We start from the raw sequence: 27,945 nt of genomic DNA, 5'->3' as shown, positions 1-27,945 counted from the left end.
ATCCATGTCCCCATCCAAGTATCTTTAAATGTTGTTAACATACCTATCTCAGACACTTCCTCTAGCAGCTCATTCCATATACCAACAACTCTCTTGATTGTCTTACCGTCTGCATTACTGACCCATTGGTCATGTTCAGTGCCATCAACAGTACACAATGCACAATTGATATTTCTTACATTCTATGATATTTGCTGGAATTGTAGGGGGCACAGGTTTTGACATTGAGCCTGGTTTCATTTAAGGCCTATGTAACTGAAGAGGCTTGTTTCAATCTGGCCTGCACCAAATTCAAACAGACCTATTCAGTAACGCTTTAGATACTATTGGGGGGGTGGTGACCAACTGGGGGATGCTGTGGAAGGGAAGGGAGGAGAAGGGAGAGAGGGAAAGTACAGTAGTTACAGGGAGTACCATAGTTACAGACCAGAGATTCTGTTGACAAAAAAGAGACATCCAGATGGTAAGTTGCCTTCCAACTCCCAGGGTCAAAGATGTCTCAGATTGGCCCCAAAGCATTCTAAATGGGGAGGATGAACAGTTGGAAGTTGTGGTACATATTCGAACTAATGAAATTGTTAAGGAAGGGAGGAGGTCCTGAAGAGAGCATATAAGATGCTAAGTAGAAGGCTGAAAAGCAGGACCTCAAGGATATTAATCTCTGATTTGCTGCCTGTTCCAATGTCAGTGAGAATAAGAATAGAATGATTCACCAGATGAATGCATGGCTGAGGTATGGCTGAGGAGCAGGGTTTCAGATTTCCGATCATTGCGAGCTCTTCTGGGGACGGTATGACCTGTACAGAAAGGACAAGTTACATGTGAACTCAAGGTGGACTAATATCCCTGTAGGCAGTTTTGCCAGAGCTGTTGGTGAGGGTTTAAACTAAGTTGTTAAGGATATGGGAACTGGAGTGATGGTGCTGAGAATGGGGTGGTTGGTAGCTGAGATTCAGAGTCAGAATCTAGTTTAACATCATGGCATGCGATGTGAAATTTATTAAATTAGCAGCAACAGTACAATGCAATATATGATAAATATAGAAAAAATGAATTACAAAAATAGTTAAATTAAAAATAGTAATGCAAAAACAGAAATAATAAAGAAGTGAGGGAGTATTCATGGGTTCAATGACCATTTAGAAATCAGATAACAGAAAGGAAGAAGCTGTTCCTGAATCACAGAAGGTGTGCCTTCAGGCTTCTGTATCTCCTTCCTGATGGTAACAATGAGAAGAGGACATGTCCTGGGTGAAGGGGATTCTTAATATTAGATGACACCTTCCTGAGGCACAGCTCCTTGAAGATGTCTTGGATACTATGGATGTTAGTATCGATGACGGAGCTGACTTCTTATACAACTTTCTGCAGCTTCTTTCAAACCTGTACCAAGCAGTAATGCAGCCTTTCAGAATGCTCTCCATGGTATATCTGTAGAAATTTTTGAGTGTTTTACCTGACAAATCAAATCACCTCAAACTCCTAATGAAACATAGTTGATGTTTTGCATTCTTATAGCTGCAATGTGTAGTGAGACTGTGAAGAAGGACAGGCAGCTTATGGGGCAAAATTACAGTTATTGCATTGGATTGAAGTGTTACATTGGGGGGGGGGGTAATGCAAAAACAGTGATGAATATAGGACTGAAGATGTTATACCTGAATGCACACAGAATGTGGAGTAAGATAGATGATCTTGTAGCATGGTTAGAGATTGGCTGGTATGATATGGGGATCATTGATTCATGGCTAAAAGAATATCATAGTTATGAGCTTAACATCCAAGAATACACATTGTATTGAAAGGATGGGTAGGTAGGCAGAGGGGGTGGGTGAGTCTGTTGGTAACAAATAAAATCAAATCATTAGAAAGAGGTAATGTAGGATCAGAAGACATAGAATCCTTGTGGGTAGAGTTAAGAAACTGAAGGAATATAAAGACTGAGGAGAGGTACATACCAGCCTCCGAACAGGAGTCAGGATGTGGGGCACAAATCACAATGGGAGATAGAAAAGGCATGTCAAAAAGGGCAATGCAATGATAGTCATTGAGAATTTCAATAAGCAGGTAGTTTGGGAAAATCAGCTTGGTACTAGATCCCAAGAGAGGGCATTTGTATAATGTCTACAAGCTAGTTAGTTAGAGCAGCCTCCACTTGAGCCCACTAGTGAAAAGGCAATTCTGGAACAGGTAATGAATGAGATTTGATTAGGGAGCTTATGGTAAAGGAACCCTTAGGAAGTTGTGATTGGAATATGATGGAATTCACTCTACCAGTTTAGAGGGAGAAACTAAAGTCAGATGTATCAGTATTAGTGTGGAGTAAAGGGAGATACAGAGGCCTGAGAGAGGAGCTGGCCAAAGTTGATTGGAAGAGGATATTAGCAGGTATGATGGCAGAATAGCAGAGGCTAGATTTCTGGGAGCAACAGGACAGATACATCCCTAAAAAGAATTATTCTAAAGGGAGGATGGGGCAATCGTGACTCACAACAACGTCAAAGGCAGCATAAACAAAAGAGAGGGCATATAATGTAGCAAAAGTTAGTGGGAAGTTTGAGGATTGGGAAGGTTTCCACCGAGACCTTTCCACCGAGATATAACACTGAGCGTCATAGGAAGTCATTCCTACCTGTGGCCATCAAACTTTACGGCTCCTCCCTAGGAGTGTCGGACACCCTGAGCCAATAGGCTGGTCCTGGACTTATTTCCACTTGGCATGATTAACTTATTATTATTTAATTATTTACAGTCTTATATTGCTATATTTCTTCACTATTCTTGGTTGGTGTGGCTATAATGAAACCCAATTTCCCTCGGGATCAATAAAGTATGTCTGTCTGTCTGTTTTAAGGACCAGAAGCAGGCAACTAAAAAGAAATAGGGAGAGGAAAGATGAACTATGAAGATAAGCTATCCAATAATATAAAAGAGGATACAAAAAGTTTTTTTCAGATATGTTAGGAGTAAAAGAACGGTGAAGGTATATATTGGACAATTGGAAAATGACACTGGAGAGTTAGTAATGGAGACAAAGAGATATTGAATGAACTTCATAAGTATTTTGTATCAGTCTTTATTGTGGAAGACACCAACAGTATCCCAGAAATCTGAGAGTGTCAGGGGCAGAAGTGAGTGTAGTTGCTATTATTAATGAAAAGGTGCTTGGGAAGCTGAAAGGTGTGAAGGTAGATACATAACCTGGACCAGATGGACTGCACCCCAGGATTCTGAAAGAGGTAGCTGACAATATTGTAGAAATATTCATAGTAATCTTTCCAGAATCACCTGATTCTAGAATGGTTCCAGACAACTGAGAAATTTTAAATGTCACTCCATTCTCTAAGAAGAAATGAAATTATAGTCTCGTTAGCTTGACTTCAATGGTTGGGGAGTCCATTACTTGGAGGTACATAATAAAATTGGACAAAGTCAGCATGGTTTCGTTTGGGGAAATCTTACCTGACAAATCCATTGGAATTCTTAGGGGAAATAACAGGCAGGGTATTCAAAGGAGAGTCAGTTTGTTTACTTAGATTTTCGGAAGTCCTTTGACAAGGTGCCATGGTAGTGTGCAGGTTTTTGTGACGCTATTCCAACTTGGAGCATGGGAGTTCAGAATTCAATTCTAGTATCCTCTGTAAGAAAGTCTGTATGCTATTCCCATGTGCACTTGGCTTTCCTTCTGGGGCTATGGATTTCTCCTACAGTCCAATGACAGACTGGCTAGTAGGTTAATAGGTCACTGCAGAAGAACAAAAGTGCCTGTCTTCACTGTGTCTCCAAATAAAATAATTATTATCAAGAACCCATGATATACAACTGGAAAAACATTAGCATGGATAGAAGATTGACAGACTGGCAGGAGACAAAGTGTGAGAATAAGTGCGGGGCCTTTTCTGGTTGGCTGCCAGTGACAAGAGGTGTTCCACAGGGATCAATGTTGGGACAGTTTCTTTTCATGTTAAATGACAATGATTTGGATGACGGAATTGTTGGTTTTGTGGCCAAGTTTGTGGATGCTATGAAGATAGATGGAGGAGCAGGTAGTTCTGAGGTAGCAAGAAGTCTGCAGAAGGACTTAGACAGATTAGGAGAATGGGCGAAGAAGGGGCAGATGGAAAACAGTGTAAGGAGGTGTATGATGATGCATTTTGGTAGAATGAATAAAGGTGTAGGCGATATTCTAAATGGGGAGAAAATTCAAAAATCAGAGATGCAAAGCAATTTAGGAGTCCTCTTTCAGGATTCCCTAAAGGTTAACTTGCAGTCTAAGTCGGTGGTAAGGAAGGCAAACGTAATGTTAGCATTCATTTTGTGAGGAATAGAATATAAAAACAAGACGTGATGCTGAGGATTTATAAGGTATTGATCAGACCACACTTGGAGTATTGTGAGCACGGTTGGGTGCCTTATCAAAAAAAAAGACGTGCTGATGTTGGGGAGGGTCCAGAGGAGATTCATGAGAATAATTCTAGGAATGTAAGGGTTAATGTATAAGGAGTGTTTGATAAGCCGGGCCTGTACTTGCTGGAGTTTAGAAGAAGGGGAGGGGGGATCTTATTGTAACATATCAAATATTAAAATTCCTAGATACAGCAGAGTGGTTATGGAGTGAATGTTTCCTCTAATCTAGTCTAGTCTAGTCTAGGACCAGAGGGCTCTTAGAATAGAAGGATGCCTATTTACAAAAGAAATGAGGAGAAATATCTTTAGCCAGAGGGTAGTGAATCTGTGGAATACATTGTTACAGATAGCTGTGGAGGCCAAGTCATTGTGTATACTTAAATCGGAGGTCAATAGGTTCTTGATAGGTCAGGGTATTAGAAGTTACAGGGAGAAGGCAAGAGAATGTGGTTTAGAAGGATAATAAATAGCTGTGCTGGAATGGTAGAGCAGACGCGATGGGCAAACAGCCTAATACTGCTCCAATGTGTTACACCCAGGGATTCTGACACATCTTCCCAAATAGGTCATTCTTTTGTAAGGTGAGTTCCTGTTAACATTCTTTTCACTTTCTCAGAGATCACTGCAAGATTTCTCAATGCACCATCACATGACTGGAATCCATTCTCCGGAGATAGTTTTCATCGACGCTTGTTCAGCCACCCTCTGTCTCACAATCTTTTGTGAGCATCGTGTCAGCCAATTATCCCACCACCTCCTCCCCAAGATCTTCTCTGAAATGGTCCCAGTTGTTTTCTGACACCTCGGCCTTCTTCCATTCCCTTATCTTCCATATCCTCCTTCTGATCTCCTCTCTGCTTAATCTCCAGCTATAATCAACCTTCTCCTTAGTTCATAGGCTCATGATTCTTAGTCTCCACTTGTTTGTTGCTGACGTTGGGAACTTGATTGTCACTGCTGTCAGGAGAACTCCAAATTCTGTTTCGCGAAATCACCCTGGGTTCATCCTAGGCCCTGAATGATCACGATTCCTTGGTCTAGGTCCTAGGATGAAGGACCTAGATTAGGTCCTAGAAGGACCTTGGTTCTTGGTCCCAAGACCAAGGAATCGCGATCATTCAGGGCCTAGGATGAAGGTGAAGTCCCAAGAACCAAGCGAAAGGTGCCTTAATAATAGAGATTCCATCCACAAGCATTGAGAGGCATGCAAAGGCAAATAAATTCTTTAGTCTTTTGTTCTCATGCCACTAGTGCCTGAGGAGAGAAAGACTCCAGTCGCTATTAGCAAACATTTAACAAACCTACAATGTAAAAATCCAGGCGCCATTAGCAAACATTTAACAAACCTACAATGTAAAAATCCAGGTGCCATTAGCAAACATTTAACAAACCTACAATGTAAAAATCCAGGCGCCATTAGCAAACATTTAACAAACCTACAATGTAAAAATCCAGGTGCCATTAGCAAACAGATAACACACCTGTACAGACACCTCACCTGTTGCAAGCTCACGAAGAGTTAAAGCATCACTTGGAGTTGTTCAGATGTTCAACTAATATTTTTACAAAAGTTAATGCACACACACATTGTTATAGTGAGAGGTAGGGCTGGGTAGGTGCAGCATTGGATGCAGAGGGGAGACCATCTGGGGCTGAATAAAATTATGGGAAGCATAGAGAGAGTGAATACATACCGTGTTTTTCCCAGCAAAAAAGTGATGGAATAAGAGGGCATAGGTTTAAGGTGAGAGGGGGAAGTTTTAACAAGGACCTAAGGGTATGACATGAGGGAGATGTGTATATGGAATGAACTGCCAGAGGAAATGGTTGAGGCAGCTACAATAATGATATTTAAAAGGGATTTAGACAGGTAAATGGATTGGAAACAATTAGAGGGATATCTGACAAATGTGAGTAAATGGGACAGGCTTAGATGGACATCTTGATCAACATGGATGAGTTAGGCTGTTTCAGAGATATGTTGTCAATGACTCTAATTGTACTTTCTCTTTTAATTGTTATAAACTTTGTTTCTATTGAAACATTTCATGTCATAATGACCATCTTCATTAAAAGAATTCCCTGACTTTTCCCTTCAGGACCTTATTCAAAGATTTAAAGATTCAAAGTACATGTATTATCAAAATATGCATGCAGTATACATCCGTGAGATTAGTCATTACCGCAGACAAGCCACGAAAGCAAACCATGGAACACATTCAAAGAAAAACATCAAAACCACACCTCCACCCAACATGCAAAAAAACCCCCAACAGATCATGCAAATAGGATCAAAAAAATGAGTGCAAAACACAATGAGGTCAAGCACATTCAGTTCAGTTCAGTGTTCATTATTTGTAAGACACCCCAATGCAAAATCACTCAAAAAAACAGCAGAGGTGACTAGAAAACAGAAACAAATCATAATGTGAACTACAGACTCCAATCCACAAACCAATTAGACCTTGCCCCAGACCCAAATCCTCTGACAGCATCGAGGGAGAGGAAGAGAGCCACCTGAATGTGGGGACCATCCTCCGAGAGCAGGGGGCGAGAAGGGGAGATCTCCCTTCTCAAAGGGCCTTTCTAATTATCGGCAGGACTGTTTGATGTCCCTTTTAACTTTCTCCATTAGAGTCATATAGCATGGAAACAAGCTATTTGCCCCACTGTGTCCATGTTGACCATTCTGGCAAAAAGGATATGCTGGTGAGAGAGTGTTAGACGCTGTACCATTAGATGCCTAACCAAACATTTTTATATATAATGTTCTTTCACAATGCAATTCTGAGGAGACAGATCACCTCAAGGCCTAAGACAATGATAGACAAAAGTGAGACTAGTATTTAACAGTTCAATTTCTTCAAGTAAGCCTCCACACAAATCACATGACGAACGTCGAGCTCTATGACGACCTAATAATGCTCACTACTAAAATTGAGGCGAGAAGACTGCAACTAGCGGGGCACTGTCTACACCACCCTGAGCTACCTGCCAGCCTAGTCATCACATGGGAGCCCAAGCATGGGAGGATGAACCCTGGGCGCCCTCCCAAGACTACGGTCAACATGCTCCTAGAAGATAGCGGCGCGGCTAATGTAGATGAACTGAACACACTGATGAGGGAGAGGGAGGAGTGGAGAGTCCGTCATTGTGCCTGACGCTGGCCCCCTAGGCCTGAGTCGACGTAGCAGTAGTCCACACAGATCCTAATATTCCAGACAGAGTGAGATGGGATTTGGAAACATCTGCAAAAGCAACATACACAGTACTCATGTACAGAGTTTACATGAATCACCACATATATGAGAGAGCAGCTGGCCACTAGCAGGGAGGACAGCAGAGCAGCAATGACTGGAGTTTCTCGGAGCAATCCAGAAGGCATCGGATAGATACGTTCCAAAGAAGAAGTATTCTAAAAGCAAGGTGATATAACGGTGGCTGACAAGTGAAATCAAAGCCAGCATAAAAGCCAAAGAGAGGGTGAATAATAAAGCAAAAATTAGTGGGAAGATTGTGGGTTATGAAACTTCTAAATACCAACAGAAGACAATTAAAAAAGCCATAAGGAGCATAAAGATGAAATAGGAACATAACATAGCTGATAATATCAAAGAGGATACTGAAAGTTTTTTCAGATACATAAAGAGTAAAAGAGAGGTGGTGAGAGTAGATATTGGACCCGCTGGAAAATGATGATGGAGAGGTCATAATGGGGGAACAAGGAAATGGCAGATGAACTGAATAAGTATTGTACATCACTGTGGAAGACACAAGCAGTATGTCTGAAGTTCGAGAGTGTGATAGGCAGAATCAAGTGCAGTTGCTATTACTAGGGAACATGGAAAGGCTGAAAGTAGATAAATCACATGGACCAGATGGTTCCGAAAGAAGGAGCTGAAGAGATTGTGGGGGATTCATAATGCTCTTTCAAGAATCACCAGATTCTGCCATGGAGGACTGGAAAATTGCAAATGTCACTCCACTCTTCAAGAAAGGAGAAAGGTAGAAGAAAGGGAATTATAAGCCAGTTATCCTGACCCTAGTGGTTGGGATGGTATTGGAATCAATCGTTAAGGATGAGGTTACGGGGTGCTTGGAGGCATATGAGGCCAATGTCAACATGGGAAAATTTTGCCTGACAAATCTGTTGGAATTTTTTGAGGAGATAACAGGAAGGATGGAGAAAGGAGAATCTGTGGATGTTTTGCACTTGCATTTTCAAGGTAGCAGGATACTACAGAAAAGATACTAACATGGATAGAACATTAGCTGATGGACAGAAGGCAAAAAGCGAGCCTTTTCTGAGTGGCTGCTGGCAATTAGTTGTGTTCCACAGGGGTCGGTGCTGGCACCGATTCTTTTTATGATTTATGTCAATGATTTGGATGATGGAACTGATGGCTTTGGGGACAAGTTTGAAGACAATATGAAGATAGGCAGAGGGACAGGTAGTGTTGAGGAAGCCGGGATGCTGCAGAAGGACTTTGACAAATTAGGAGAATGGGCAGATGGAATGCAGTGTCGGGAAGTATATAGTCATGCACTTTGGTAGAAGCAATAAAAGCATAAGCTATTTTCTAAACCGGAGAAAATTTAAAAATCTGAGGTACTTACTGGAATTTAAAAAATGATGGGGGATCTCATTGAAACCTATTGAATTTTGAAAGACCTAGATAGAGTGGATGTGAAGAGGGTATTTCCGATAGTGGCAGAGTCTAGGACTAGAAAGCACAACCTCAGAATAGAGGAACTTCCATTTAGAGCTGAAATTAGAAGGAATTTCTTTAGCCAGGAGATGATGAATCTGTTGAATTTTTACCACAGGTGGCTGTGGAGGCCAGATCATTGAGTGTATTTAACGTGGAGGTTGATAGATTCTTGATAAGTCAGGGGTAAAAGGTTATAGGGAGAATGGAGTTGAGAGAGCAAGTGGAAGTGCCGTGATCAAATGGCAGAGGAGACTTGATGGACCGATTGACCTAATCCTGCTCCAGAGTGCTTAGGTTTTATGGCTTATATCCCAAGAATTTAACACCAGGTATGTCAGCTGGCTGCAATCCTGGGGCAATTTAATTTAACAAATCATTTTAAAGCACTAGATATGATATCAGAAATTCTCAAAATTCCCAGAGTATGCCTAATTGAAAATGTTGGTGTTTGGAATTAGAATGCAGAACATTCTTTGAATGCTATTTCATGCTTTTGGCATTTCTGCATATTAGTGCAAGTTAAAAGAAGTGAGTGTCATGGGCAGGGAGTCATTGAATCACAGAGGATGGAAATTGACCCTTTGACCCACTAATTTCATGTCAAACATCAACCACCTATTCATAATAACCCTTCATTACTCTTAACCTTTTATTATTTCCAAATTCCTATCAACTGCTCCCAGATTCTACCACTCTGATACACTCTGGGGGCAATTTTTCTACCTACCTTTGGGATGTGGCAGGAAACCAGATCATTCAGACGATACTCACGCTGTCACAGTGAGAAGACGCAAACTCCATGCAGATTGCCCCTGAGGTCGGGACTGAACCTGGGTAAGGGGCCCTGCAAGTCCATGGGTCTATTAGCTGCATCACTATGTGGTGTGTGAAGTCACTGGACAAATGTGCTGTCAACGATGTGAAATTTTATACACATTATTTAAATTTTTACAACATACTGAATGAAAAACAATTATTATTTTCAGTTCGTGTGTTATGAGGAAGAAAATAATGTCTGAAGTCATTTAGTAGTATAGTCAAGGGTGTTTATTAAATGCATCAAAAATCAAACTTACAGTTAGCAGAAAAAGTGAAAAGAAATCTGCAAATAGTTACAAAAAGCTATCTACCAGAAAACACAATAAATAGCTCCATACTATTTGTCCAGTGAGAACTCCTGGCAGCTCAATCTCTCTCTGTTGCAGAGAGTGATGAGCCCTGTTTATTAGGCACTAGGACATACCACAAAGTTAAGCCAAGTCTAAACCCGCTATTAGAATACGATGCACCCCACAATGTGGTTACAATCATAATACAAAAATACTTACCTTAAGTACAGCACACAAACAGTATATACATATATATATCCCCATTACTAAATAAATGGAATATTCTTAAGTGTATGGCAGGAAAGGCACCATAAAGCCAACTCTTTAGGCCTCATTAGTAGAATATATTGGGAGGGGCAGAGGGAAAACATTGAAGTGCGTACACTTAGCACATTGACAGCAGAATGGCAAGGCAGTGTGTGTGTGTGTGTGTGTGTGTGTGTAAATGCACATGTGTACAGACTGTGTTTACTGAGCCACCGGTCGTCACATAGTGCAACATGAATAACAGATGTATACTACCGTATGCAGGTATTAATAAACCCATTGGACTCCTGTAGACTAGGTGATGTTTATACCAGGTTATCAGTTAAAATGCAAGGTCTTTATTGTGTGTCACTGTGAATACTAGGGAATTACCAGCAGTGCAACCGTGTCATAGATTCTTACCTGCCCAATGTGTACTCTGTTTGGGAAGAGGATTTTGTTCGCAGAATGTCATGGTATAGTCTGCCTTTGGTGATAGGCTAGGTAAAATTAGAAGTGATAAATTAAATGGATACCAGATTAGAATTTAGAAAGTGAAATGAGCTATTCATCTTTGCAAACATAGTTCATCAATCAACCTGATTACTGCTATCTGAACACCATTAACCAACTTTCTCTCTCTCTCTCTGTTCCCTAAAATTGTCACCTAACACATATCTGTTCATCTTACTTTTAAAATTATCAAATCTCCAGCACATTTTTAATGAGAAGAACTTGAAATTGTCACTGTCCAATTTGAGGAAAGGTTTATTCCCCTTTGTAATGAAATTCCCTTCCCCACCAGAGTATATGTCTTGGCTCTTGTAGGGTAATGGAATTGATGGTTATGTAGATAATTCACAACCACTGATATTGAGTTGAGGTTCACTTTAAGAGGTGGGTCTGATGTGATGACATAACTAGGTAAAGGGTTTTACTGTGCTGATGCTCAGGCTTTGGAGTTCAATAAAATGTGTTATGTTTTTTTTTCTGAAACATAAAATGCTTCACATTGTTTTATTTGCAAAAACCTACATTGGTGACCCTGATGCTCCAGGATGATTCCAGAGTTAGTGAACATGTTGGCCAACACAGTTGCTTTGGAACAGCTGGCGTTTTGGGAGCAAAATGCTGTTGCCTGGTTTGTACAACTGGGGCCCAATTTGCACTGTAAGAAATCGTCACCGATGACTCCAAATTTTTTTATGTGGTAGTATCGCTTAGTAATTCCATGGCTGCAAAAGCGGAGAGTCCATTAGAACACCCGCCAGAACATGATAAATGCTGATCACTGAAAGATCACCATTTAGAGACTTTTGGGCTAACAGAGTCTAAGGGCGCCAAGCAGTTGCTCTCCTTGCCCACCCTCGGCGATGCCAAGCCTTCAGAGCTAATGGACCACATGCCCTCTCTTCTGGGAAACCACCATCCTTGTTTTATCTTTAAAGAACTCTTCTCGCAGCAAATTAATAATCAAGTTCACATAGCCCTCACAAACGCATCTGTGAAGGACTATAGGGAGCATGCTAAAATGGCTGATAGTCTTTGCTCACTCAGGCGGCAGTACACCATTCCTACTCCATTCTCTAACTCAATAAGCCTGGTCAACAAGGACCCAATATTAGGACACCTGCAGCTGCAAAACAGATAATGCCAGGCCTGAATTTTCACTACGCTTACTTTGGTACGAATGCTAGGAAGTGCCAACCACTTTGCAGCTTCAACAGTGCCAACACATCGAAACATCAGAGGTCTGTGAACACCATGGGTTCCAGCTGCCAGGGTCATCTACTGTTCAGTACGGACACCTTTTGAGGGCAGTGCTTCCTGTGTGACACTGGTGCTCAAGTGAGTGTGCTGCCAGCATCAATTATTGATGAGAAGGCAAAGAGCAATGGAACCTCCAGCAGGATCCAGACCTATGGGACAGGATGGGTGACACTCTTCTTCAGTGGGTGACGTTACGCATGGGATTTCGTCCTGGCTAAAGTGGCTAGACCTCTCTTCCGTGCAGATCTACTGTGTGCCCAAGGACTATTTGTTGATCTTAAGAACTGCTGACTTGTGGATGTCGAGGACTTTGGCTCATTACCCTGCTCCCCCAGTAAATTCCCCACAATGACTCTGTCAAGCATATGTAAAACCGAATGTGAGATTTCTCACCTGCTGGGTGAATTCCCAGACCTCACCAAGCCCACAACAGTCACAAAACACAGGTGTAGCTCCACATTTCCACAGCTGACCCACCAGTCCATGTCCGTGTGCTTAGACTGGACCTAGAAATACTGGCAACTGCGAAGGCTGAGATTGCAAACATGGAAAGACTTGGCATTGTGCGCTGGTTGAATAGCCCCTGCTCTTCACCCCTCCAATGGTGTTTGCCATCCATGTGGAGATCACTGATGCCTTAACGAGGACACCAGCCACAGTCGTTATCCGTTCCCACACATCCAGTACTTTTTGGCATGTTTAGCTCGAAAGTTGATTTTTTTCCAAAGTCAATCACAAGGATGGAAAATAGAGCAAATTATGTTTTGAATTCCCTTTACTGCATATATTTTCACAACACACCGAGGATGCTAACTTGTACAGAATGTTGATTAGATTGCTGCCTGCCACAAGCAAAATCTCTATCTAAGCAAAGGCATAATAAAAGTTTTTGTGTTGTACTTTTCTATGACTCTAAGGGTCGATAGGAGCAGTCAGTTTAAATGGCTCAACAGGAACTGGTTGGGGTGAACGGCCTGTTTCTGTACAGTATTTCTCTATGACTCTTCGACTCTAAAAACGTTCCTCACCAAATTATCTTCTTAGAGGCATTAAAGTATGAAGCAGATCTTTATCATCTTTGAGTAATATTTATTTTCTTCCAACACAAACTGAATGATCTTTCAGACTGAAGTTTCTATTTATGCAGATAATTTAAAAAATATAAATAAAAGTACTTAATTATCCCTTAAGCAACACACACAAAATGCTGGTGGAATGCAGCAGGCTATTCAGCATCTATAGGAGGAAGTACAATTGACGTTTCGGGCCGAGACACTTCGTCCTGATGAAGGCTGAAACATCGATGGTACTTCCTCCTATAGTTGCTGCCTGGCCTGTTGCATTCCACCAGCATCTTGTGTGTGTTGTTTGAACTTCCAGCATCTGCAGATTTCCTCATGTTTACATAATTATCCTTTAAAAGTTCTTATGTGTCCTGGAAAGTTACAAGACGCTACATACTATATATACAAATTTATAGTGTTGCCTCCTTTTCATCTGCTTCTCTAGTTTCTTTCCCTTTTGTTGCTTTTCCAAGATGTGATTGAGCCAGAGAGGGTGCAGACAAGATTCACAAGTCTGCTGCCAGGACTAGGGGGATTAAGCTATAAAAAGAGATTGAATAAGCTTGGACTGCTTTCTCTGGAATGAAAGTGACTGAGGAGTGGCCTTATAGAAACTTAGAAAATCATAAAGGGTATCTATTCACATTCTTTTTCTCAGGGTAGAGAAGTCTAAAATTAGAGGGCATAGGTGGGTGGGGGAAAGGTTTAAAGGGGCTATGAGGGAAAAGTTTCTCATACAAATGGCGAGGGTATCTAAATCAAGCTGCCAGGGGAAGTGGTAGATGGGGAGGAATAAAACTACAATGTTTAAAAGGGTTTTGGATGGGTACAGATAGGAAGGGTTTAGAGGAATATGGGCCAAATAGGCAGATAGGACTAGATCAGCATAGATGAGATGGGCTGAAAGGCCTGCTTCCATGTGATATAACTCTACGATTTTATCATCATATCGACTACCAGCCATCACTTCCTGCTAAATCTTTCCTCTTATTCCTTCATTTGAATCAAACCAAAATCCCAAATTAAAAAAATGTTTCTTATTTTTAGAACCAAACTTCTGTTTGGATTATATTTCAAAATCTTTTCACAGCAACATACCAAAGGTTCTACCATTTGAAAACTAAAGACAGTTGTTTATAGCTTTCATGAAGATAATGCTTCGAAGTTCTGATGAGAGGTAAACTTCTACTTACGGTTTTAATTATCTTTATTGAGTAACAAGATGTAAATCAAAAGTATTGCTGACATGTGGAGAGTAAAAGCAGTGGGTTCAGCTGCATAATATTAAACTGCAGTGACAGTCCAACTCACCTGCTCTCATTTGGCGAGTTGTACCAGCTCTCAGCTCGTTCCCCAGATACAGATCTGTGCCAGAGAAGCAAACATTGGCACATTGCCCACCTCTCTCTGGCCAATCCCTGAAAAGCATTGGCAGCAAGCCTGAAGAAGTCTAACCTCCAGAGCAGACATAATTTATCCCACCTCACCACCAGCAGAAAGGTGTATACTGCATGGAAATGGTGACTGCAGATATAAACTGGTGACGTGCATTTTAACAGGGAAACGTTTATTACAGTATATGTACTTTCTTGGCTACAGTCAAAAGCTACAAGTGGGAATATATTTAATTTTTTTTCATGCCATTGTTATGAGGTGATTATATTAGGTGAGTGGTTTATACTTCACCAGAAGATAGAGAGGATGTTTCCTGCAGAAGGGGAATCTAAGACCAGATACCACAGCCTCATAATAGAGGGGCATCCTTTTAGAATGGAGGTGAGGAGTAGAGTGGTGAATTAGTGGAATGCACCCCCCAGGCAGCTGTGGAGGCCAAGTTATTGGGTATATTTAAAGCAGAGGTTGATAAGTTCTTGATTAGTCAGAGCATGAAGGGATACAGGGAGGAGGCAGGAGATTGGAGCTGAGAGGGGAAATGGATTGGCCATGATGAAATAGAAGAGCAGACTTGATGGGCAAAATGATCTATTTCTGCTTCTATATCTTATGTTCTTATGCTTTTAAGATTGCAGTTGTCTTCACCACGACCCTTCCTCTACATTCTTGCACTTTGGGGGGGAAAAAGACCTCAAAGCATTCACTGACTCATTTTGAAGCAATGAGCACAACTTCATTTGTCAGTGTTTCATCATCTGTTAGTTTAGGTACTACATCCCAAAAAGATTTATTTTAGAAGGGCTGCGCGGAAGTAATTTCTTACAACCAAGAGCTAAATTGAAGATGCAAACATTAATTTAATTAAGATGTTCCAAAAGCCACCTATTCATCAAGTAGCAAAATTGGCAAAGAAACATGCACTGAGTATTGGAGGGAGTAATTTACTAAGCATACCCTGCAGTCACATAATTACATGTAATTTCACCAGCATAATTAACTAATTTAATTACCACTTCTCAAGAGCATCAATTATTGACATTATAGGGTATTTAGATTTTACACCCAACGTGTACAGCATTTTGAGAAATCCCAGCCTCTGTTTGTTATGCAAGCTTTCAAATGCCTCATTTCTGATTTAAAGCATGCTTATAATGTTAATATTAGTGGCACCGTTTCAATCAGATGTTCCATACAATTAAACCAATGAAAGTACTTTGCAGTTCCTTTTAAAACCAGAACCACATTTTAAAGCATTGTAAATATCTGAACATTCGCTGCAGCCTGATTGTTAAATTTTTAACCAATTAAAATTAGATTTCTCTTTTTTTTTGTTAACACAGGAGTTTTTAAAAATTTAATACAAGAGTCTCATTAACAAACTGGTACCAAGTGATGCTCTTCAGTTCAACATTCCTCTTTGATTTGGTTTCCTTCTCAGAGTTTTCCAGAAGCTTTGTTGGAACGGTGAGAATTGACAGTGATATAATGGGGAGTACAGTATTGCCATGGAGGAGTCCCTGAGTTCAATTGAGTGAGGGAGCCAAATTAACATACAAGGCTGAAGTGACAAGGTTGTTGAAGCATTTGGAATTAATGACTCAATCGCCCTGCTGGTGATAATTCAGCTCCGTCCAACTGTTGAGCTCAGTAGCTTCCAGCCAGTTTCCACTGGTGACATTACAGGCTTTCACTCCTTGAACAAAATAATCTTCGACAGTGAAAGGAGAAATGATGTTCAGCATAATTAAATGTCTTTGGAATGTTTTCGCACTAGGGATGTACATCACTCCTTTGTGCTTCAAAGTCCTTTAAGGAGTGATCTTATGAGTAAATCCAACAGCCAGCTTTTCTCAGTAAGCTCAGCCTCCCGAAGGCCACAAAATGGGAAACCGATACATGCAATGGACCAGATACACATTCCTAAAAGACAGAAGATTCAAGGTGGTTTGAGAGGAGAAAGGATTTGATGAAGGTGTGGTGGGCGTGGTAGCTGATCAATCGCAGAGATTGGACAATGGCAAATTAGCAATATTTTAGACACTGCCTCGATAAAGATGGAACAATTGCATTTGTTCATTTTCCAACACTGCCATCCGACCAGGAAAGAATGTTTGAAAAACATCTCCTGCCAAAGTTACTTGTGAGATGGAGCCTCTCTATGTCGTATAAAGATTTCACTCTGTAATGTTAATAGCAACAAACAATTTCATTTATGCTGCATCTTTAAATATCCCAAGATGCCACACAAACAGGTTAGCAGGCAACTACTGGCACTGAGCCAAATAATAGAAGACTAGTACTGGGCCAAAGAAATAGGCTTTAATGAGGACCTTACTCCCTGTTGTAGTGCAATTCATGCTACTTTGCAGCTTAGCCTCCAGCAGTTGCTGGAACTTAAAAAGAGAGCTCCGGGTGCTTTGAAGGTGATGAGATGATTTAAGGCAGTGTGGCAAATATTAACACAGCCTTAGACAAACTGTCTTGCGTAACTATTTGTCAGTCTGTTGAGAGGCTGGGCAATCAGGATTTGCAAGACTGAATTTTAAAAATCAGATGTACTGTTCATAATTGTGCCCTCTCTCAATTGTTTGAATTCTATGCCATTTCCATTTCACTTATTACCCTTGTACATGCAGACCAACTCTGGTTTTCAGTTCCTTCAACATGACAATTTTAAAATTCTGAACATTGCCTTCAAATACTGTACACATGTTGTCTCACCACCTAAAAGGACTTCACCACGCCTTCATTTCTCTGAAAGTCAAAACAGAAAATGCTGGAAATACTCAGCATGGCAGACAACTTTTGTGGGATTTTTTTTACTTCTTGTCAGTCCTGCTCTTTGACTTGGAACATTATCTCATTTTCTCTTTCCACTGATGCTGCCTGACCTGTTGAGTATTTCCACTAATTTCAATTTTTATTTCAGACTTTCAGTAACTGAAATTTGTTGCCTTTCAGCTCTCTAGATCACAGTGCTCCTCCAATCCTGGTCTCTTGTGCTTCCTCTCTTCTCAAGTACCTTTGCTGTCAAATCCCTCCATTGCTTTCCTCCTTCCTGACTTGTATCTATTCCAGCTCAGAGAACAATCACGTATAAAACATAATTAGATAGATAGATATTTTATTGATCCCAAAGGAAATTACAGTGTCACAGTAGCATTACAAATACTTATCTAAAACATTCTTTACGTGCCAGCATACATCATTGTGCAAAAAAATGAATATCCAGTCAAAAACTATGTTCACTCATATTTGCTGCAGGATTGGATTAAGAGCTTTGATTCTGCATTGGCTAAAAGTCACCATTTCATTGTATCACACTGAGCAAAGTGATTGCAGGGCCAGACAAATACCCCTACATTTCCTGCAATTACTGAACATTTAAACTAAATAGAAATCCAGACGAACCTTTATCATTGCCGATGGTAACTGAAAAAAATTGCTTCATTAATCCCATTGTCCATACAAGTCTTAACTATTCTAGAAACAAAAAAGAAGTTTTGCTTTTGCATCCTATTGCACTTATTTCCTTAGAAACATCTCTGCATGCTTTGTATGCCATGAATTATTATAAAACACATTGGCAAAATGTAATCAAAAGAAGGAGATGATTCATCAGTTAATCTGTTCTTGGTTACGTAGGTTTAAGGAGGAATGTTGGCCAGGACATTCTAAAAACACCCTGTTTTCCTTCAAGTGGTGTCATGGAATTTTTTCATATGTTGATTCTGCTAAGAGAACTATTTATTTCCGATTTCAAAGAAAAAGTGTGCATAATAGGTGGGGGCTTCAATCGAGGGGAGGGTGACAGAGGGAGAATGAGTAGGAGGTAGTGGTGGGATTAAAAACCAAAAATACAGCCTGTTTTGTTTATTTAATTAAAACTGCTCTTTGTGGGCTTTGGTTTGTGTCTAAACCTTTAATTCTCCTTTTATCAAATGGCAGATTTCACAGACTGGTTCTTCCTTATATCGGTCAACTCCTCCAAATTTCATGTCTCCAGATAGAGGAAATAATTATCCTAATTAGGGAGAGCCAGCATGGCATTGTGCAGGGCAAGTCGTGCCTTACTAACCTGATGGAATATTTTGATGAGGTTACGAGGGTCCATGAGGACTTCGGGCTTACCATCAGTCTAAAGAAAACAAATGTCCTTGTCCAGAATGTAGTGGAGACACCAGTCATTTACGATCTAGAAGTGGTCCACGAGTTCATATACTTCGGGTTGACCATTAGCAACACTCTCTCCGTCGATGCTGAAATCAATCAGTGTTTCGGCAAAGCAGCATCAATCCTTGCTCGACTCTCCTCATGGGTCTGGGTGAATCCGAAACTCGCTACAAAAACCAAGACTGCTGTGTTAACAATGTATGTGTTAGCAGCACCCTCCTGTAGGGTAGCAAGACCTGGACCATCTACTCCAAGCAGGAGAGGAAACTCAATAGTTTTCACCTAACGCAGGCTTCCCCACATCCTCGGCACCTCCTGGAGAGACAAATTCCCAAACTCTGAGGTCCTCTCCCGCACTGGGCTTCCCACAAAGTTCACCTTTAAGACTGCGCTGGCTGGGCCACGTCTGTTGACTGAAGGATGGTAGACATCTTCTACAGAGAACCAGCAACAGGCAAGAGGTAGACCCCAGCTTTGCTTCAAGGACCTCTGCAAGCACAGCATGAAAGCCTTAAAAATCAAAACAGAATTCTGGGAGGATACCGCAACAAATGGCGAGATACTCTTCAGCAACACCTAGAGCAAGGTGAAAGAGTGATCCTGAGTCAGTTTGAGGAGCGGAGAGCTAAACGGAGAGCACAGCGGACAGCGGACAACAATTCCACAACACCCTACACATGCAGCAACTGTGGCAGAGCCTGCTGTTCCAGGATCAGCCTCCACAGCCACAGTCGACGCTGCTCGGCAAATCAATGACTACCAGAGGCGCAGTACCCACGGTCGACCGTGACTGTCGGAGGCCACACACATGAGGGTGAAGGTCAAGCTGTGGGTGTTGACTACATGGATTTTAGTAAGGTGTTTGACAAGGTTCTTCATAAGAGGCTCATCCATAAGATTAAAATGCATGGATCCTTGGTGAATTGGGCATTTGCATATCGAACTGGCTGGTCTATAGAAGACAGTGGTTGAAAGATCATGTTCCAGCTGAAGATTTTTTCATTATTAGGGTTCTGCAGGATATGTACTGGGACATCAGCAGTTTTTGATGTATATCAATGACCTGGATGAAAATGTATTATAGAAGGGTGGGTAAGTAAGTTTGCAGATGATATGAAGATTGGTGGTGTTGTGGATGCATACAAGACTGGCAAAGAATACAACAGGATGTAGATCAGTAACAGATATGGGTGAAAAAACGGCAGGTGGAGCTTAACCCGGTCAAATATGAGGTGTTGCATCTTGGTAGCCCAAATGTGAAGAGACAGCACACTATTACAGAAAAGACTCTTAACAGTGTCTTAGACCCTTAACAGCAGAACATTGAAACTTACCCTGTTCCTGCTCCATTGCTGTCTGTTAAGTCCACCAGCTAGCATCATTAACCAGTCTATGCAAAGAATCTGCTCACTTTTCTCTCAAGCTTCGTCCCTGCCTTATTGATTCTGCAGCAGCAATATCCCAAACTGATTACCAATACCACACCCATTGTCCCTTTGTTATATTGCTCCTTCAGAAAGTGAACTAACAGGGTCGAGCTTCTGGATGAACATCCTTCAGCTCCTGTTACCTTCCAGCTTCTGTCATGGTCTCCACTCTCCCTTCCTCCTTCTGCCTATCAGCCTCCTCATCTGGATCCACTTATTGTTTGCTCCTTCCCATCCCTCCACCTTTTTTTTACTGGCTATACTCTCTCTGTCTTTCAGTTCAGATGAAGAGTCTTGACCCACATCAAAACTGTTCATTTCACTCTGCAGATGCTGCATAAGTCCCTCCAGCATCTTGCTTGTTACTCAGGACTCTAGCATCTTCAGTTTAATGTGTCCAACGTCTTTTATTGATGGTTAGCTGTGCCCAGTAAAGCTGTCCTTGATATATCCAATGTCAGATCACATGATGCATATAGTTCTTACATGGAAATTACAGCCTTCATTATCCAATCCATCAAACTGAGATACACTGGCCCCATGGAAAAGTGATATCTGAACCAATACCCCACACCATTCCAAGTGCAAGCATTTATAGCTTTGTGAAAAGAAGAGATTTTTACTTACAGTATTGCACTGATAAAACACACAGCTCTGACAGCTGTGACTGTTAAAGTGCTGACGTCAAATCAGTATGCACGGTCACAATCCCTGTTTTAATTGGTACATGACTACATACAAAATCTGTTAATTACTTACAGCGAAGCGGGTGTGGAATAAGAACAGAATATTCAGATCACCGAATCCTCTTTTTCCTCAGACACTGCATCATTTAACCTATCGTGTCTTTCCCTCTTTAGCTTAATCTCATGAGATAAGTTGTTCCGAAAGTATTTTTTTCCTCGTTATAGTTAATCCAAGTTTCATAACTTTCATCTATCTTGCAATTAAATCCTTACTTGCTTTTCTTTATGGATACATTGGTAGACAGCAGCCTCAGCTGGAGCCATTACGCCCATGGATAGGTGATAAATGGTGTTTGGGGTTGAGGTTCCTCCTCTCTAACAGAACTAACGATGAGACTAAGACATGCCACTTGGCTCAGGACCAGCAGATTGTGGGGCACAAATGCAGCTGCAATATGGCAGATAAAATTTCCAATAGAGTAGTACTGACTTTTATTAATTGCAGTAATTTGTAGGTCAGTAGACATGTCTTTCTGAGGATAAAAGCATTTTATCCCATATAACCACTTGTATTTGTTACATATATATTTAAAACTATGCCATTAAATCTTCCCCAAGGAGTCTTTTACAACAGTAATTGTTATTTTTATTTTTAAACACCCATCCCTTGGATCTCTGCGGTTCATTGCTTTGCTCCAGAAAGGGGATTAGTTTGGATCTGAGAGATCTGCAACAGAAGCAGGTATGTCTGCAGCTTGCATTTGGGAGAAGGGCTGAAGAACAGATCACAGACCGAGGAGTGACTGAAATGGAGGCAGAAAGTCTGGGCTGGGTTGGATGATCCAGCCCATTGCAGTAGAGGCCAGGCACTTAAGAATATGCAATTTCAGTAATATCGCAGATTAGTTGAAATCCTACTGATGGTAGAATTAGTAAATGACACCTAGATCATTCAGGTTGCATTATATCAAGGGATCGTTAATGAGCAAAGATCTGCTTGAGATCTACAGGGCTAGATTTTTACATCCCACCTCAACGTTAGATCACAGGAAATTACTTAGATCCCAGATTCTGCTATAGATAATATTGGAAATTAACTGGAATATTCAATGGGACATTAATGAATAGACTAGGAAATAATTAACTCCGCAAGGATTGTCAAGATCGCTCACCTTTGTTCATGTGTCATCTGAAGGTTTGGTGAGAAGGAATTTCACCTTAATATGGAGGAGAATACTTAACATATGGCAGGTGGGAAAAGTGGGATGCACAAGAATAGATAGAAATCCTCTTGCTGGTCATGCAAGAACTGGAAAGCTGACACTTTGTTTTGGTACATTAAAAGGTTTTCTGATGTCTCTAGGATAAGCCAAAACACACAAACTCTGATTACCTACTTAGACCTACAAAACTATGTTCATTAGGACAGAGCAGAGCAAGCATTAAAATACTTATTAGGTGTGCGTGGGCCCCTCTCTCTGTAGCACACCTCCCACTGGATATGTGGCACTGTTCCTGACTAGCCCATCGGTGAGTCCTCAAACAAGCCCTGACTCCTCTACTTTTGTACTCTCTCTACTGATACGAAATGCTGCAATAAGTGACCCAATATATAGCACCATCTCAAACCACTGAATCAGAACCAGTCATCACTTACCACCATTCTTCACGAGTCCCACCCTAGTGTTCAACGAAGTTTCACATTCCCATGGCTGGTCTCACAGTAGTACTGCATTCTCATGGTTGTATTTCCATAGTAGATATCGAAGCTCTGCTATGTTCAAGGCCACAGTGGTGGTGAGACATATAACAAACACAAAGATTAATCCTTTATAATGCATATCTGTGAGACCCAAACATGATCATCTTCCATCTGGAAAAAACATCATCATTAGTGCATTATTGGGGATTAAGAGAATAAAGGTGGATTTTGGTAATGCACTTAAGCCGGAATCACAAGGAATTGGTTAAGTGATCTTAAAGAAAGTTCCATACAGACATTCTGGCTAGATTAATAGCATTAAGTTTGCTCTCCTCTGTGGAGTTAAACTACACTGCTTTAACTAATTAACATTATAATACTTCTCTTGCAGAAACTTTGAAGCTCCTCAGGATTGGTTGTCAACTTGCACCCAAACTCTCTGACTCCGAGTACGTAGGAGGTATGACTAGAAGCAAAAAGATAAATGCAAAAGGATAAAAATATCCAAATGTTCATTCAAGTCAGTTCCATTCTGTGTTTGTATGTACAGTGTCATTACTCATTTCCACGATCCCACCAAGGCTTCCAATCCCTTGAGAGAAGCAAATGAGAAAGGAAGAAATCTTGGATAATCTATCTCTGTGGGGAAATCGCATGGAATATACCCACCAACCCATAAACATATGTGAATAGATCCCAGGAGAGTCTGGCAAACAGTCCTAGGAGATACACCATTAATCACCGTTAATCCTTCTACTTCTACTAATTTCAGACATTTGCCCATTTCCCTGAAACAAATTGGAGCTTGACATCAGTCATTTAAAGCAAATGGCAAACTACAGTGAGTTCCATGGGGTAGTATTTCCTGACAACTTGTATATGATCTGTTGTCCTTCATTGCCCAATTGTCCAAGATTATCTTTCAGTGAGATTGAAATGTAATTTAATCTAAATATTTATTTTACGTACTCTTAGGCCCAGAAAGAAGCGCAATTGAGGAGTGTATAAAGGAGGCTCTTGTCATGGGCTTCATTCAACATTGCACATCACCGGCTGGTGCCAGCTTCTTCATACAAAAGAAAAATGGAAGCCTGTGGCCATACATTGATTATAGGGTGTTAATGGCCAAGTATTGTTATACCCTTCTACTCCATAAATGTACCTTTGAGATGCTCCAAGGGGCAAGAGTGTTCACAAAACTAGACATGCAGAGTACATACAATCTGACCCGTATAAAGGAAAGCGATGAGTGGAAGACCACAGTCAATACACCGACAGGGCACTATGAGTACCTGGTTATGCCCTTTGGTCTTTTGAATGTTCCAGCAGTCTTTCATGCTTTTATAAATGATGTGCTCTGGAATGCTCTCCATTAGTACCTGTTCATCTGCTTGGATGATATCCTAATCTTTTTGAAGTCTATTGAAGAGCATGTCACTGACATTTTAAAGAGGCTTCTGGACCATGGACTTTACGTTAAGCTGGAGAAGTCTGAATTTCATATGACAACCATTTCATTTTTGAGTTTCATCATCTCCAATGGCAACCTCAAGATGGACCCAAAGAAGACTCAGGCAGTCAGAGACTGGCCATAACCATCCAGTTTCAAAAATCCAGTGATTCCTGGGGTTTTCAAATTTTCACTGGAAGTTCATTAGGAACTTCAGCTTGGTGACAGCTCTGCTGACAGTGCTAACTAAGAATTATTTTAAAATCTTTTTATTAGTTTTAAACAAACATAAATGAAACATGAATACAAAATGTTTGAGAGTACATAATTAATAGTTTAAATAGACATTCAGATATATAATAATAAAAATATATAACCTCTCAAACTCAGAACATTAATGAACAAAGAAGTAAAAAGAGAAAAAAAAAGAAAAACCCCAAAAAAAAGAGAGAAAAAAAACCAAAAAAAAACACTAACCAACATGGGCCATTGAATAATATTAAGTACATATACAGTAGTGCCAATAACTCCGAATCTCCATCCAATTAATTAAGGATAATATAAGTAAGGTTTAGGAAAAGACAGTTCAACTCATGTGAAAATGTTGAATAAAAGGTCTCCAAGTTCCTTCAAATTTAACTGAAGGATCAAAAACCACACTTCTAATTTTTTCTAAACTCAAACAAGAAATAGTTTGAGAAAACCACTGAAATACAGTTGGAGGATTAATTTCTTTCCAATTCAATAAAATAGATCTTCTAGCCATTAATGTAACAAATGCAATCATTCGTTGAGATGAAGCGGATAAACGGTTATTATCCGTCATTGGTAAACCGAAAATTGCAGTAAGAGGATGCGGTTGACAATTAATATTTAAAACTCTTGAAATAATACTGAAAATATCTTTCCAATAATTTACAATAACTAAGAAATTTACAGGCCCTTTTGTCTGGACTACCAAAGTGTTGCACCTCAGTTTCCAATTCAATTTCTTCTAACTCTGGCCTTCCCTTCTTCATGTAGGTGGGCATTGGAGTGGGTGTATTGTTGTCTCAATATTCACCTTTGGATGGTAAACTGCACCCACGTGCATTCGTCAGGTGGTTATCCCCAGCACAGAGAAACTGACATGGGGAAATCAGGAGCTTCTTGTGGTTAAGTTAGCTTTGGAGGAATGACAGCTCTGGCTAGAGGGGGCTAAAAACCCTTTTCTTAGGCCACAAAAACCTGGCTTATATTCAGGAGGACAATAGACTGAACTCATGGTAGGCCAGGTGGACTTTGCTTTTCAGCTGCTTTGATTTCATCCTAAACTATCGACCAGGGTCAAAAAACCAGAAACCAGATGTCTTGATAAATCTGAATGAGAGAAGCAGCCTGGCACCATTTTGCTCTGAGCCAAGGTGGGGAATTCATTGGGGAATCGATGCTCTAGATCGCAAGGCCCAAGTGTAAGGGGAGATTCCTAAGAAAGGTCCTCCGTGTCAGCTTTTCGTCCCTAGTCCCATCCGGTCTCAGGTGCTCCAATGGGGATATTCGTTGATTGCCAGGATCTTCAAGTTTATCAAGAAAAGATATTGGTAGCCTGGAATGATGAAAGAGGTTTGGCAGTACGTGCAGGCATGCAAGATGTCCATCCAGAACAAGAAGCCTTGTACCTGACCTCAAGAGCTCCTCTACCCACTACCCATTCTGAACAGACCTTGGGCACACATCTCCATGGACTTTGTCACATTTCTTCCATCATCCAAGGAGAAGACTGTCATCGTGGTCATTGTTGATTGGTTTACAAATGCCTGCAAGTTTATTGCTTTTGATAAGCTACCATCTCTGGCAGAGACAGCTGAAATTGTCCTGGACCAGATCTTCAAGATCTATGGATTTCTGATGGACATTGTCTAGTACGTCAGAATTCTCATCACTTTTCTAGAGGGTTTTCTGTAATTTGATTGGGGCAACAGCAAGTCTTTCCCCAGGGTTTCTCCCACAGCCCAACAGCTGGGCGGAGCAGACCAACCAAGATTTGGAATGCACCCTAAGATGCCTGGCCTCAAAAAGACCTGAGGAGTGGTGTGACCACTTGATGTGGACAGAGGTCACCCACAACAGCTTACAGCGATCGGTGCAAGGGATGTCACCATTCAAGTGCCAGTTTGGATATCCACTGTCACTCTTTCCTGAAAAGGAGATCAAGGTTGGAGTTCCTGTGGCCGAAGATCTCACCCAATGCTGCAAGTAGAAATGGACTAGGGCAAAGGAGATTTTGCTGGACTATCCCAGACAGCGGAGACCAAAGGAATTGAAGGAGGAGGCAAGGACCTGCTTCGCAGCCTGGGCAACAGGAATGGTTGTCCACTCATGATTTGTCTCTCCAGGTGAAGTCTATAAAGTTCACTGGACCTTTCAGAGTCCTGGGGGAAGTAAATCTGGTAGCTCACACCTTGCAGCCCCCAAGACCTTAAAAATCAATCTCACCTACCTGTGTAAAGTAAAACCAGTCCGCATCAGCCTCTTAGCCCCACCACCATCCAGGTTTAATCGATGGGGAGCAGGTCTTCATGGTGAGAAGACTTTCAGACTCACAAACCGTTCAGGGTATTCAGCAATATCTCATGGACTGGGAGGGATTTGGACAAAGGGAAGATGCAGGGCACCTGAAAGAGACATTTTGGATCCAGTTCTCATCCATGACTAACATCACCATCTCTCTGAACAGACAGGGCTCTCAGGAGTTGGCCATAGGGGAGGGGGTCCTGTTACGAGATTTAACTCTCCAGAGAATGGATAGCTGGTGTGGCCCTTTTAAGGGTTCAGGACCATTCAGCTAATAAGCCATCATGTTTTGGGTGTCAAGAATTGAGTATTTAAAGAGCACCTGAACAGAGCTTCAGGGCTCAATCGTAAACCCAACCAGGGACATTGCCTAGCGTTTTGTTTTGTGCTTAGTTCTCCATCCAGCTTTATTCCTTTTCTCGATCCTAGCCTCAGATACTCCAGCATCTGGGTCCAAAGCATCATCGTCAAGGACTCTCATCACACATTATCTAAGAAAGGAAGTGATGGCAGTGGAAAGAGTTCAGAGGAAGTTCACAAGAACAATCCCAGGAATAAAAGGGATAATGTATGAGCAGAGTTTGATGGTTCTGGGCCTACAATTACTGAGCTTTAGAAGAATGAGGGTTAATCTCATTGAAACCTATCAAACATTGAATAGCCTAGATAGAGTGGGCATTGAGAGGATGTTTCCAGTTGTGGGAGGGTCCCATTCCAGAGGGCACAGCCACATAAGACAGGGGTGTTCCCTATAGAACAGGGATGAAGAGGAAATTCCTTAGCCAGACAGTGGTGAATATGTGGATTTAATTGCCCTTAGTTTGCTATGGAGGCTAAGTCAATGGGTATATTTAAGCTGGAGACTGATAGGTTCATGATTGGTAAGGGTGTCAAAGGCAATGGGGAGGGGGCAGAATGAGGGGAAGGGGGCAGAATGAGGTTGAGAGGGATAATAAATATGTCATGACCAAATGGCCTAATCCTATTCCTGTGTCTCATGGTCTTATGGTTAAGTCCTGGATAAAGTAGATGAGTAAGAGCTTGTGTGGAAATGGAGCAACAATAACCACCAGTGCAATCACATTTGCCAGCCCAAGGCCTAGCATAAATGTTATGAATGGTCTTCAGCATTCAATCAAACTGCCAACAACCTCTGTAAGAAAAATCCATGTGACAAAGTCACTGACAGAACCACTTCTGAGGCTAAACCCATTTCCTGACAGATTGCAAAGTAGATTTACTTCATCTCCC

The 27,945-nt window shown here is 41.2% G+C and overlaps 1 protein-coding gene across 2 annotated transcripts in view; it reads left to right on the top strand.

Moving 5' to 3' along the window:
• Positions 1-27,612, top strand: part of LOC132378514 (uncharacterized) — a 92,116-nt gene extending 64,504 nt beyond the window's left edge. The window contains exons 5-6 of one of the 2 annotated variants that reach the window (XR_009507082.1): positions 23,083-23,151; positions 23,667-27,612. The gene's annotated coding sequence lies outside the window, so the exon portion shown is untranslated. Of the gene's footprint in view, positions 1-23,082 lie in introns of both variants that reach the window. The other variant, XR_009507081.1, reaches the window with a different exon arrangement.
• Positions 27,613-27,945: the final 333 nt, after the last annotated feature.

This window comes from Hypanus sabinus, chromosome 20 (assembly GCF_030144855.1).
Source record: "Hypanus sabinus isolate sHypSab1 chromosome 20, sHypSab1.hap1, whole genome shotgun sequence".
Classification (NCBI taxonomy): domain Eukaryota; kingdom Metazoa; phylum Chordata; class Chondrichthyes; order Myliobatiformes; family Dasyatidae; genus Hypanus; species Hypanus sabinus.
The sequence above is the reverse complement of the archived record's forward strand: the minus strand, read 5'-3'. Positions and strand labels throughout refer to the sequence as shown.